This window comes from Tiliqua scincoides, chromosome 8 (assembly GCF_035046505.1).
Source record: "Tiliqua scincoides isolate rTilSci1 chromosome 8, rTilSci1.hap2, whole genome shotgun sequence".
NCBI classification, from domain to species: domain Eukaryota; kingdom Metazoa; phylum Chordata; class Lepidosauria; order Squamata; family Scincidae; genus Tiliqua; species Tiliqua scincoides.
Window position 1 is genome coordinate 28,854,276 of NC_089828.1, and position 14,473 is coordinate 28,868,748.

Sequence of the window (14,473 nt, forward strand, 5' to 3'; positions counted from 1 at the left end):
AGATCAGAAGGATCTGTGAGTCTCGCAATGGGTTTGTCAGGCCTGTCCTCCTATTGTACTGTACCAGTACCTGCCCACTGGAGCCATTGATGAACTGAGAGCAAAGCATGACTTCAACCATGGAAAGGGATGGTACATATGTATCCTAGAGCAACAGAGGGATGCTTCCTCATATTTCAGACTTGTCCCCAAAGTTGTCCACAGCTGATTTCTAATGGCATTTTTCTGACTAGGAAGAAGTACTGGGTCCTGTGTCTTTGTTCTGACCTGACACCTGACATTAAACTTTGCTTGTATTGAACTATTGTGTCTCTTGGTTGATAAAATATTACTAATTTCCCCCCTGTGTTGAACTGATGTGCAATTTATACTTGGGGGAATAAGCACAAGAGTGAAGGATGATGGTCTTAGAAAGGCATCCTAGATGAGTAAAACAAAGACTGAGGTATGCAGCTGGTTCCTTGAGCAATGATTCATAACTAGGCCTGTTACATGCTTAAAATATTAAAGCTGATCTCTGCAAGGTTTTCCTTTGGAGCCTATAAAAAATTCACTTTCCCCTTGCAAATACTGAGTAACTCACTAAAATGGATGATGCTTGTATGACAGAAAAACAAGTTATTGGGTACACCAAAAATGAATGGTAGGGAAATTTACAAATGGAGCATAGAAAAGCAGAAGAATTATTAACTTTGGTGTAGTTGCACAGGGATGCTCAGCACTCTGCTAATGTTTCTAACTTCTTGTCTATGTGTTAAATGCTGATCTTTTCCTTTGGGCAAATGGAGAGGGAAAAAAGACATTTTGAGAAGGGGGTTTGTCTATGGTGTGTAGAAAATTTATTTACCACCCTTCAGCAAAAGAGGTCTTGGAGCAGTTTACAACAAACATTTTGAAGTATAAATTGAAAATGCAGCAAGGTCAAGCACAGAAGCAAAATGCAGAGCTGACAACGTGCCAGTGTAAAAACTCGATTTAAAACCAAATTGACCTAAAAATTACCACTTAGATGGTGCAGACGTCATGCTGAACTATGGTTTGTTGCCTTAATCCTGATTAAGAACCAAAGCAAACAGTGGAACCATACTTTTTTTTTAACCTTATCAACCTATCAGCACAATCGTATGCATGTCAGCTCAGAAGGAAGTCCCACTGTGTTCAGTGCAGCTTACTCCCAGGGATGTATGTACAGGACTACTGCCTAAGCTACCTTTCCCCACACCAAGGGCGATATCATGGAGACCCCTTACATATCACTTTTTTGCATAGTTGGTCCAAGACCTTCCACCGCCTGAGCTGAGATACCAATCCCTCTCACCACATGGCCAACAAGAACCACCACTGCTGCTGCTGCTGCTCCTTGGATTGGAAAGGAGGAGCAGAGCACAAGAGAAAGTGTGAAGGAGAGAAGATTCTCTTATTAACCCATCGCTTTCTCTTCCACTTCATGCACCTCTTCTTTAAATTCAGGGAGCAGGAGGGGTAGCAGTAGATGCCTCCAGCAAATCCACTGTCTGCAGCAACTGCCCTCCTTGGCTTTATGACTGGACCATGGATTTATGACTTAAATCAGGCCAACAGTCACAATTGGTACCAACCATTGTTCCTAAGCCAACTTCACTTCCTAATTAGCAGCCACCAGTTAAGGTAGCTTGACACAAGGTAAAGAGAAAGAGATGGTGGTTGTGGAAGGAAAGGTGCAATTGTCACAGTGATATAACTTTTTAAAAAATATTTATGTCCATGCACCAGGGATGGGCAAGTCCAGCAGAGCTGGACTCGCCGAGTCATCACCCCCTGTGACTCAACTCGAAGAAGAGTCATAATGGGGGCAGTTTCCAAGTCACCGAATCACCCTTTAGTGACTCTAAAGGATTCGAGTCAAGTCACCCCCCCCTTAAAAACCCACTGTGGAAAAAAAAACAGGGCTGCTGCCGAGGCACAATATGTGTTTCCGAGTTCTCTTTACTCACTCCCCTGCGGTCCCCACCCATCAGTAAACAGGGTGGGAGGAGTGGGAGGGACTGCATGAGAGCAGGGACAGAAGCTGCAAGAGGGAGGAGGGTTCTGTGCAGCAGCTGGGAGGCTTACCAGGACAAGCCGATCCTCTGCAGCCCTACTCAGAAGTAGTCCCAATTGAGCCAGTCATTCAATGAGGCTTCCCCCCTCCCAAGTAACAACAAGCCCATAGAAGCCACAAGGTTCCCAAAGGCTGCTGGTTGGCCACTGTGGGAGACAAAATGCTGAGCTAGATGGGCATTTGGCCTGATCCAGCAGGACTCTTCTTCTTATGTTCTTAATCTAGATATTTTTGTAGCATGGATACTGGCCATCTGGGAGGTTCAGGTATGACTCTTTTCTTTTTTTGGGGGGGGGGGGGAGATCTGGCTTCTACCAGAAAACTAAAACAAAACAAAAGATTTGAATCAAGTCCAGATGTCTATCCACGGCAAAACCTTGCTTTTAGATAACTAACTCAATTGCAATCCATCTCCTGCTGCAGCTGAAACTCCTGCAGATTTTAATTGGGCAGGATTACCCTTTCACTGCCTCAACTCAAACTCAGCAGGGCTTTCTGAGCTCTGAGAGCACACTGTCAATGCCAGCATGGTGTCACTTTCTTGAAAATCTTCATAAAATGAGATGCTTCAAGGCAGAGGGTATGGGATGGGGAGATTTGCCCCTCAAAACCTTCTGAAGTGTTTGAGTAGAAATCTGGAAAGCAGGCCGATGTGTGAGGTGGCAAGCTGACATTCTTGAGGAATTTGGCAATTTCTGCAGAAAGCTAAGAGGGGGAAAAATTAATTCATTTTAGGTAGTCAGCAAAGCTGGGAAATGTAATTTGGAATGAAGAATCTATCATTGTGTAAATTAATTTGCACAAAAAAGTCCCATTAAGTATGTCAACATGGTTAGATTAATCTAATAAAGTTGCAAAAGCATTACAGACATAACAATGGAACCAGCTGCCTCTGTTTTTTTGATGCTAATGCCTATTAATTTCTTAGGCATATATAATTACTGTAGACCTCTCCCTCCGTGCCTGCTCAAGCCATAGGAACAGCGGATGCCACTGCTAACAGCAACAGCAGCTGGTTTAGGATAACCTCAGGATCCCTTCCTTTGTGCGGGGGGGGGGAGTACATTGTGAATGTGCATGTCTGCAACTGTCCATCTCAGTGTGGTCAAGTGTGTTTGGGAGCATGATATATCCCTGGGCCCAGGAGCAGAGTCCCTTGGCTTCCATACCACCCACCAGGATTCCTGGAATGTCTCCACCTATTACTTTCTAATTTAATCCTGTTCTGGACAGAGGCCTGGAGTGCGTTCCAGCTGCAGTGCTCCTGTACATGCTCAGGGTGATCAAACTGATAAATGGTAACTTTGGAAGGAAGTGCTGCTGTCAGCAGGAGCGAATGGCCTCTCCTGGTTTTGCAGATGGCTGTGTGCCTCTTAAATTTTTCCTTCCATTGTCCTAGCCTGTGCTTTAACTCTGCCGTATAAATGGAGTTGTTTTGTCATTTAATAGACAAGAGCACCATGGTGCCAGCAGGTATTCCAAGACACATGCTACAAAATGGAAAGCAAGACAATTATTCTGAAATTGCCCCTTTCCATGCTCATTCCCTTCCTGTTGTGTACCACCCTTTCCAAGTTCCTCCATCCCTACATCCCTTAAACCTGTCAGTTTTTGTTTACAAAAACGATAAACCACCATATGAAGCTGCCTTTACCAAATTGGACCATTGGTCCATTTAGGGCAGTAATGTCTACACCAGTGGTTCCCAAACCGTGGGTCATGACCCACCAGTGGATTGTGACCCAATTTTTGGTGGGTTGCGATGATCAAGAAAACGTAATGAGCTCTATGGAAACCAAAATGGACTGCTGCAGGATTTTTACAGATGGGGATCTTTTGCTATCCTACCTGAAGATGCTTCTTGGGATTGAACTAGAAACCTCAGGTCCAAGAGCAGGGTGAAGTGAGCTAGCTCTCAGGGCAGCACAGCATAGAAGCTGCCGCCACCCTGGATGGCCTGCAGAGGAAGGTTAAATTATTATTAATTTAATAACTACTGTATATATTCCACTTTTCAACCAAGAAGTTCACAAAAGCAGTTTACATAGCAAGCAAACGATCCCCTGCCCCAAAAGGTCTCACAATCAGGCCGCTCTTCCTCTATCCCTGCTAATAGAAAACAAAGGCAGAGATTTGACAGGAAGACAGATTTGGGGCATGTGATTATAACAGAATACTAATAATTGGAAGGGAGGGAAAGCAGCATAATGTCAGGGGCCAGCACTGCACCTTAAGCTGACACCCCCCCCCCCCAAGTACACTGACACTGTTGAACAAATGATTAAAGCACTTTAGTGAAGTTCAGTGATGGGCTGTGCCAGCTTTTTTCTTTCAAAATAGCAGGCCCTTAGAAGAATGACACCCATTAAGGGTAAAAAACAAGGGTGGTCATGGGGGCATGGAACAGACTTATGCCTTTAGCAGAGGGTGCAAGGCTCTGAAGGCTGTCCATCTGAAGTGACAGCTGATGCAGCCAAGTCTTTGTTCATAATTTTTTCCCAAGAATGCAGAACCGGTCTAGTGTCAGAGAACTGTTGTGCTCCTTTGCTTCTGAATGTCATGCATTTGTTTCCAGAACTTTGTGTAGCATTGCTTCACCTGCTTCTCTGCACTGCGTGTGTGTGGGGGGAAGAGGGCAAGTACGTAACCAGCTGGAAGCGGTGCCCACCTATGACTGGCCAAAAGCCAGCAACCTGCTGGGTACATCTAAGGTTTGAGAATTTCACAATACAACTAATGACCCCCGATGGGTAATGGTGGTATATGGGGTGACAGGAATATGGGGCTGGGGGAAGAATTACGGTGCCTGCCAGTCACGAAATTAAATCAGGAGAAGTTCTGGCAATAGGTGCCCAGAGTGGTGTAGTGAGTCCTTAAATGGCAAGAAAGAACAGGTGCCACTGCCATCCTTCTTGGCCAGGTTCTGAAAGGGCTCTTAGGCAGAGACTACATCTGTGTGAAGGAGCAGTGTTGATACCTGGGGACACAGAGACCCTGGAACTTGTTCTGTCCTGAAGCCGTGACACAGTTGGCTTCTCAGTGCAAGTCACCAAATCTACAAAGGCAACTTGCTCCCTTGAGTAGCTCTGCAAACGAATGTTTCTCTGTGAGGATGCTGGGGGACCTCCTGCCCCTTGCAGAACTGTTTCCCTCAGGAAGAAACAGCCAGCTGGGCACAGCCAAACAGGAAACTCTTTTGGCTGCATTTTTCATCGCAAGACCTCGCAAGCTCCAGTCATCTGTAAGGGTTTTCTGTGAGCCTACCTTGTTTCCCACAAACTGTGCAACAGCCGGCTTTTTTCTCTCATGGAATAAGTGGAGTAAGTGGAATATTGTGGAGTTTCATGCAAATCTGATTTGCCTCCCATAATACTTTGACAGGAGGCAAAAGCAGTGAGTAACTCTGTAGCCACCTTCCTGCAAACAATTTCACAGTAAGCAGTAATACATGCCGTTATTAATGTAGATATTTATAACATTTATACAAGATGAATTACATGACTGATTGACTGACATGTTACTTCACAACCCTAACCCCCCTCAGATCAAATCACAACTTAAAAACGATGCAACTTTCTCAACTTGTTTTCATCTTGGGCAACTCTCCAGGTGCTGCTTTGTGCTGGAAAAGCCCAAACTCTTTGCAAATGGCATCAGGGTTTAAAACATCCAAATGGACATTCCACAAGAGGCATTCTGAAGCCCAAGAACACGGAAATACCCAACTCAAACATGGGGGTTGGCTTGGATGAGAACTGCAAATGGATTCCTTCATGATTGCATTCCAAAGCAGAACATTAATGGGAACAAAGCAGACCCCAAGAGCAGAGTTTAGCATGACTCAAAAGATGAAGTACAGCAATATAATGGATAGTACAAGGGGTAAGTACAAGGGGAAAGTGGAATGATGCATGAAAAGAGAGCCGGGTTGGTCTAATAAAAAAGAAATGGGCATCATTTATCCCAGAATGCACTGCTCTTATTGGTGAGGATGGCTGTTGTGGGGGCTACAAGGCAGAGGGTCAAGTATCTTGCCCCTCCCCCATAGTCCTTAGGACAGGACATGGGGGGAAGGGGGGACCATCTCCCAGGAGCTTGGTCAGGCAGGTGCCATCATAAGGTCTCAGAGTAACAGCATAGATGGAGTTTCTCTCACTCCAATAGTCAAACTCGCAGAATTGGGTCTTTGAAGGGCCTTTTGCCTCAAGACAGCCAAGAGTATTCCTTAACTCCCAGGTCTAGAGTCCACAGCCTGCTCATCACAGGCATGGGTTTTTATCTGCCTGGCTTCATCAGGTCCCACACTGTCTCACCCACCCACGCATCCCCCAGGGAGAGGACCCTCCCATCCTAGGCTGTCCTAGTGTCATCATGTCTGTAGCCTAGACTTCTTGCCTGTACTCCGGAGGCACATTGTCAGCCCCCTCCCCCATCCCAGAGCAGTGGAACACAGCTGGACAATTCACTCTGGGAGTTGGTTCCTGTCAAGTCTGGGGCCCGTCATCTGTCAATCAAGCCAGGATAAAAAATGCCATAACGAATCAGTACCACATTATTAAAAGTACACCTGTATTTTGGCCTGGGTTGTGTGCTCACTGCAGCCCCCAAATAGGGCCATCCCATCCATGTGGCCAAGTAAAGCACCTGCCCACCTCTTCCACTGCTCCTCCTGCTCCCTAACTTCACAAAGAGAGGAAAAGAGGAAAGGTGGAGGAGAGAGGAGTGTTGAACTAGATAGAGCATACCATACTACAGAGCTTACATCAGATGCATGAAGAGGCAGGGATGGATCTAGAGTTTGTGTTGGGGGGGGGCATGAAGCACTACCTTCTCTAGAGCACAGGTTAACCAGGCAGGTAGACCTGGGCTTCCAGATGAACTTCAGCCACTGTGGCTGAGGTCTGCAGGGTAGATAGACCTGGGCTTTTGCCTGAACTTGAAGCCCAGATCTACCTACCAGGAAGACCTGGGGTCCTGTTCTGACTGTCCTCTGGAGCCGCTTCTTCCAGGCAGGTAGACCTGGGCTCCTGGCCATGCTTGAGCTGCTCCTCATTCCAGTGGAGTGGTAGGGTTAGAGTGTCAGACAATCTAGCCCACTACTCTGCTCTGCACTTCACCTGTGTTCCCCTCCTCTTTTTGAAATCCAAGAAGTGAAAGAAGCAAGAGTAGTGGAAGAGCAGGCCAGGTAACAGGCTTGACATTTCATATGTTACCTGAGGTCTTGAGCTACCTGGACTAGAAATCCTTGAGCCCACAGCTGTAGATGGGGTGCAGTAAGTTGTGTGCTTTCATAATGTGAGAACTACCCACTGTGACTAGTCAAACTGAGGGCCAAACTAGGTAGTGATATATGGTAGAGGAGCAATGAAAAGGATCCCTCCACTGTTTTGCTTAAATTTAAACACAGCTGCAGCAGGCAGGTCAATTTGGTGTGGGGGTAAGAGTAACCCCCCCCCTTTTCCCTGATTTAAATACCTTCCTGTGTTGTCTTCAGCAGTGAATTTAACATGCATTGTCCCTTTGCTTAATCACAACCCTGCCTGTACACTTCTCTTCTCCTTGGCTGCCATAGGCTTGAGTTAACAGCCCTGCTAGGAGGCCACAGATAATTTAATGAACTCATTATACTGTGTGGTTTCTAAATTCTGTGGTAAAGATTCAACAAGAAGCACCCACAAGTGGCTGTGCATCCTGCAGAGAAACACACACAGGTACCACCTGGGCACAAATGTGTCTTCAATGTGTCCCTCTTTGCTGCTGATGCCAATGTCCCCATTACCGGCCTTCCCTTTCAGATTCATTTCAATCCTCCAGCACCCCTGGGGGACAAAGCTCCCACTCAGTCTCCAGCTTTGGTGCTTTTTAAGAAAGTCTGCCAAGCAATTATATTAATCAGCTGATTGAAGGCAATTGTCATAAACACTCCAGTTGGGGAATTAATCAGGGAAATTATGAAAGAAGCAAATGGGGTCTTGAGAGGAGGCCTGGAAATGCAGATAACAGGAATGCTTTAATTAAGAATCCTTAACAGGGTGTAGTCCTGCTAGGAGGTCTAGCCTGATGTGCATCTTTGGGGAGAGATATTAGGACTTTTGGGCATGTGATCCAGCTTTGATCTAAAGCTGAATGTAAGCAGTCCCCTCTTGCCTTTGCTTTGCACTCTCAGGTCTTGAATTGGGAGAAATTACTGCACTGTTCCTGTCTTGTGCAATCAGGTGGGAGCTGCAGGATCAATGCCTCCTTGAGAGTAATGGGAAAAGTTGACCCAATGTCACGCGACAGCCTCTTCATTCCACTTATTTGTGACTGTAAAGGTCAGGCAGGTGAATCCTCCTTGCTGGTTCTCTGCCTCTGCTTCTAGAAATTGATTTGTGGCTATAATTAGGAGGCCAGAGAGCTCATCTTTCTCCTGCACACAAACCCAGCACAATGAGAAGGAACCATGCTGCTGTGTGTTCTGAGCCAACGTAGGTGCTGTAGATAGTACTGGTGGGAGAGGTCCATCCTCTTTTTTGCCACCTGGCAAAGCAGACTAGCACAGCAAAGGCTTCACACAGCTCAGTTCCTGGAGGACACACATAGAAATGCTTTGCACCTTTCAGTAGCATTCAACAAACCAGCATTGCTGGCCTATGGTAGTTGGGCCCTGTTAATCATGCCTGGCAAAAGCAGACAGGCTCTCAATGAGGCTGTTGGGACTGAACTGGACACAAACTCCCAGTGCCCATTTTCAGTGCTGAGCAGAAATAAGAAAGAATAGTGCCTCTGCGCATATGATGTGCAGGGCCAGCTCCTGCGTAGTATCCTTGCAATTGGCCTCTCCCCCTGCAAAACCATGTTGCTGCTGATGTGTGTGGGAGGGAGAAACAGGGATTTCCCTCCCCCTTGCCTTCCTGCTTCTGCCTATTTTCTCTAGTGGCCCTGAAATTCTGAGTATGTTCACACACTCATCCAGTTGAAGACTCCCTTTGCACCCCGTCGGAGTGGGCGCATGCCACAAATGTAAGGGCACATGTGAGTTGGATTCTTCAGAGGTAGATCCTTGAACTCAAAGGTGTACTTTGTGCCATCATTCCTGGCCTTGGTGGAGGAGGAAGAATTGCAAGCCTGCATGTGGTGTTCCCAAGATACACATCAGGCTCTGTCTACCGAGAAAGCAGAATGGCCTGAGGTGATTGCTTGCAGGTTTATCCTGTCTATGAGATGCACTGTGTCACTCATCTCAGGCAGTGGATCTGCAGCCATGCTCACTTTTGTCCACCTCCAATGCTCCTCTGCCTTGTCCTGCTCCCTGGATTCCCAAAGGAAGAGGGGACCAGAAGAGGAAGTAGACAGGAGAGGAGAAGAGAGTGTTAGGCTAGAGTGCCCATGACACTCTAGGCTCCTATCCACCACTCTCCACTCTTCTGCCCCATTACTCTCTTCATTTTTGAGATAAAGGAATATGAGAAGGAGGAGCAACAACTGAAATATCACCAGGTAAGGGGGGGCAGCTTTTGGCACTCTCCTTCAGGTGATGGTCTTAGGCTGGCCCTGGTAAAACAGACTGTACTGCCACTTCAGAATGCAAAAGGTGGGGCAATTCCAATTTTTTGAATGCTCGTCTGTGAAAAATCTTCCTATAAATAGAAAGCTAGTAGATGAGAAGCATCCTAGCCCTCTCCCTGCTGTGCTGTCATTCTACTTGCAAGGCAGTTGTTTACGTAGGAGAGCATTCAGAAATGAGATTTCTCCCACCTGCAGTCTAAAGTGGTACAGTCCATTCTACTTATGCAGCAGGACTTTACCACCTTAGTCTTCTGTATGGCTGCACCAGGTCTTATATATGCAAGGGTGGTGGTGGTGGAGCAGGGGGAGAGGTAGAAGGGCAAGTAAAAGCTGATAGATGAGGTCCCCCGCTCCTGCCATCAGCAGGCCCTATCATATTAGGAGCTACAATTCTTACCACCCGAAGGTAGAAATATGAACTTGCAAGTTGTTATCTGACCACATACATTTTGCTATTGTCTTCTATCCTGATTTTATAGCAGTTGCAGAAACATAAATTGCTATTGATCTAAATGGAAAAAGCATTGTCTCAGCTAGCAGAGGACTCTTGGCAGCCAATATCTTTGCTGCTGGCCACAAAAGTCCTAATTTATGTTGTCATCCAAATTCTGATTTAATATTCTTTACAGCAGGTTCATAATTTGATTTATATACCACCTTCATCGTCTCCTTAGGAAGATTAATTCCTTCCCAAGCCCTGGATACCCGCTTCATTATTCCATACAACCAGATCAGGGCTTCCAGGCTTTGCCTCTTCAGAATCCTGCCCAACCTTGGCTCTAAAAGGATCCAACTGCTGTTCCAAACCTGCTGTGATGTAGGGAGTTTCTGTCCCCCCTGCAGATTTTGCTCCTGAAGGGAATGGATCAATAAAAATATCTTTGATGAGCTCTGTGACATAAGCAGCAAATTAAAAGGCAACAGCAGCAGAGCCTGTCTCAAAGTGTTGGTGATGATCAATGGGATTCACTCTGCCACACCCTCTTATTTCACACCTCCAAGTGGGTCCAGCCCAACACCTCATGGTGCCTGAGGTGCATACCAAAGGGTGCTCCCCTTGCATGGTGTATTGCTGCACCAAATGCTGCCCTCACTCCACATCCCACTTTCTGGATTTGGAAAGGAAGAGGGGAACAGAGTGAAAGCAGAGAGGAGAGGTGGACTAGATTGCCAGAGACATTCTAGCCCTCCACTCTCCTCTGCGCTTCCTCTTTTACACCATTCTCTTGCACCTTTTTGAATTCAGAGAGTGGGAGGAGGAGCAGTGGAGGTGGCGGCTCTTGTGTCATCAGTAAGGGGGTGGCATTTGGTGTGCCACTAGGGCTGATGGCATCGCTTAGGCCTGTTCTGGCTTGTGCCATTGGCCTATGCGCTGCCAGAATCTGTGTCCTTGCCCCACCTGGCCACTGCAGCTACTGCTCCCTCCCCGCATTGCCTAATAAGGGTTCCGTGGCTCACCAGGTAATAAAGAACAGAGCCACGCCAGCTGTGCCAGAGTACAGATGTACAGTGTACAGATGTAAATATGAGCCTCGTATAGAGCCCTGTAATCATGACCTAAGATGCCCCCTAGTCTTGCCTTTCCTTCTTCCAACCTGCTTCTCTTCATGTATTCAGCAGTAACAGGAAGCAAATTCCAGAGGATTGGAGAAGAAGATGGTGGGGCGGGGGGGGGGGAAGGCTGTTGACGTGCTGCTACTACAGAGCTGACTGCTGGGTAAAAATAGATGTTTGAATGATGGTTGGAACAAATGAACCTTGTGTAAATGGCATGTTTTGACGGCACATATTCATTAAGCCACGGATTATCCATTATGCAAATGAGACCTTGACATGGACACGTGTCCCTCCCTGGGACACTTTGGCTCTGCCAGCTAGTGGGGACTGGCCGATTATTTCCAGGGTTGTGGCTGTCCTCTCTGTTTACAGCTTGTTATTTCAGCAGCTGGAGGAGTGGGGCCCCCCTCGGGATTCCTCGCCTCGTTCAGCAACAGCGTAATTTAAGAACTGCTCCAGTTTCCAGGATGCTGTCTGAGGACAGAGCTGCTGAAGATGTACCAGCCTGCCTGTCTGCCTTCACATCGGCTGCTCTGCATAGCTCTGCACTTGATATGCCATGCGCTGAGTTAAGCAACTCCCTGGGACCCCAGTTCCTGCCTCCTACTCAGTGCCTAATGTCTAAATGAACAACCTCTCGCTGCCACAATTGGGGCACAGCTTCTCAACAACATCTATCTCTGGCTGCAAATGTGATCGCTGCACTTTGTGTTGGGGGGGGATTGGGGCTCCATATGGCAAGGACCAGGGACATTGCATGTGGCCTATGGCTTGCCTTAGATGAATGTATGAAACTGCCTTAACCTGTGCCATGCCATTAGTCTGTCTCAGCCAGCGTTGCCCACTCTGACTGGCAGTGAATCTCCAGGGGCTCAGGCAGGGAGAGGATTTTCCTATCATTTTCTACTTGATCCTCTTTTAAAACCTGAAATGCTGCCAATTCAGTCTAGGCTGTAACACCCAGAAGGGGATGCCAGGCAGCAGATTGGCAGGAGGCACCAAATCTACCCCTGCTCCTATTCCTGCTCCCACTACCTGGATTTGAGAAAGAAGTGACTCTCTTCTACACTTCTGTTCCCCTCTTCTTTTTCAAACCCAGGAATAATAAGAGGAAGAGTGGGAGCCAGGAGCTGGCATGTTGCCAGTTAAGGGGGGCTGCATTTGGTGTACCACCTTAGGCTGTGGAAGGTCTTGGACTGAACTTGCTTAAATAACAATCTTGTGAATCCTAATTCCCTACATCTTGTCCACCCCCCCCCCCCACTTCCAGCTGCTGCTTCCAGTCCCGGTAAACTGACAGCTCTCTCTTTTTCTAGCTCCCCAGTCTTGGTTGCCGCTAACCACTAGGCATTGTACCTGTTTTGCCCTTTGCCCATGCTGCACATGTCCTCTTCCACCACACCATCTGTGTAATTGACATTGCATCCCCTCTATGTAAATAGAAAGCCCTGCAAACTTTGCTGGCTTCCTGCTTAGCTGGCTGTCTCCAAATCCACAAACTGCCAATTCCTTACTTGCTCTCAGCCACCTCAGTTTCAGGATCAGAGCACCTAGATGTGATGGATCAGATTAGAGATGTGATGTATGGAGAGTTCCATGATTGGAACTGAGTATTTCTTTACTCAGTGTGTTGTTGGTCTGTGGAACTCCTTGCCACAGCATGTGATGATGGCATCTGACCTAGATGCCTTTAAAAGGGGATTTGACAAGTTTCTGGATGAAAAATCCATTACGGGTTACAAGCCACAATGGGTATGTGCAACCTCCTGATTTTAGAAATGGGCTTTGTCAGAATGCCAGATGCAAGGGAGGGCACCAGGATGCAGGTCTCTTGTTGTCTTGTGTGCTCCCTGAGGCATTTGGTGGGCCACTGTGAGATACAGGAAGCTGGACTAGATGGGCCTATGGCCTGATCCAGCGGGGCTGTTCTTATGTGACCTCCTTTGCCAAGCCTGGCCCGGCCCAAGCTGAAGTGGTGTCTGCATTTTTTTGTTATAAAAGCACACAACTCATCAGCACATAACCCCCAATCCCCTTTGCCTCGGTTGATGCCGCCTTTTCTAAAGCCTGCCCATCTGGGTGGGAAGGAGTGAGAATAAGCTGTGAGCAGAACAGGAAAGCCTTCTTGCCTCTTAGACAAGTGAACACAAAGCAGATCAGAGCAGCAGGGTGACGTAGGAAGCACCACTGCAGTTTTGTGTAAGGATGGAACCAAATTGGACCTGACAAAGTCACAAAGGGGAAAGAGATGGGACAGCAGTGAGCAGGAACAAGTGTGAACTTGGCCGGATATCCAGGTGTAATCTGCTGGGCATGTTTCAAAAGTCTCCTTTCTTCAGATGTAGATCCAGGGAGATAGGGGAGGACATGGGTTACATTCCACTAAACCCCTGCTGCGACACTTCTATGGAATGTTCAGTCAGGATTGTACCAAGTGGAAACAGGGTGGACTCCCTTATGAGTGAAAAAGGGCACGAGACACCAGGAGATGACTCTTATTCTGGCTTAGTTAAGAAGGGATGCAAAGATGCTATTATATAGATGCGACGTCAAGCAATATAGTGCTATATGTGATGTGCGTGTATCTCATCCCTTCCAGTGGGAAACAGGATACCCACATTTCTCTGGGCCACTTTAGGGCAAAGGATTTCCTGATGTTTGGCTGGGTGGGCTAGACGGGCAGGGGGCTGGTGGAGGTGGTGAGCAGTCCCAGAGCTCCTCCTTTTTCTCCCCATCCATGAGGCTAACTGAGGTCTGCCTGCTCACCACCATATCCATCCCAAATCTGAGAAGAAGAGAACAAAATGAGCCCATGGGCTCTCAAGCCAAGTTCAGGCCATCAGAGCATAAGAAGAGCCCTCCTGGATCAGACCAAGGCCCATGTAGTCCAGCATCCTGTTTCCATAGCGGTGCACCAGGAAGCCCCCCAAGTAGGAGAGGAAGGCAAGGTCCGTCTGTCCCCCTTGCTGCTGCTCCCCTGCGTAGAGCTATGCTTAGGATTGTCCTGACGTCTCCAGGAATCAGCCTCAATTGCCAGGTGACTCCTGAAAGCAATCCTGAAGTCTTTACCCAGTGTGTAATTAGTCTGTGGAACTCTTTGCCACAGGAAGTAGTGATGGCATCTTGCCCGGATGCCTTTAAGAGGGGATTGAACAAATTTCTGGAGGAAAAGTTCATTACGGGTTACAAATCATAGTAGGTATGTGCAAGCTCTTGGTTTTACAGGCAGGCTGCCTCTGACTGCCAGATGCAGGGGAGGGCACCGGGGGAAGAATACCAGGCAAATCT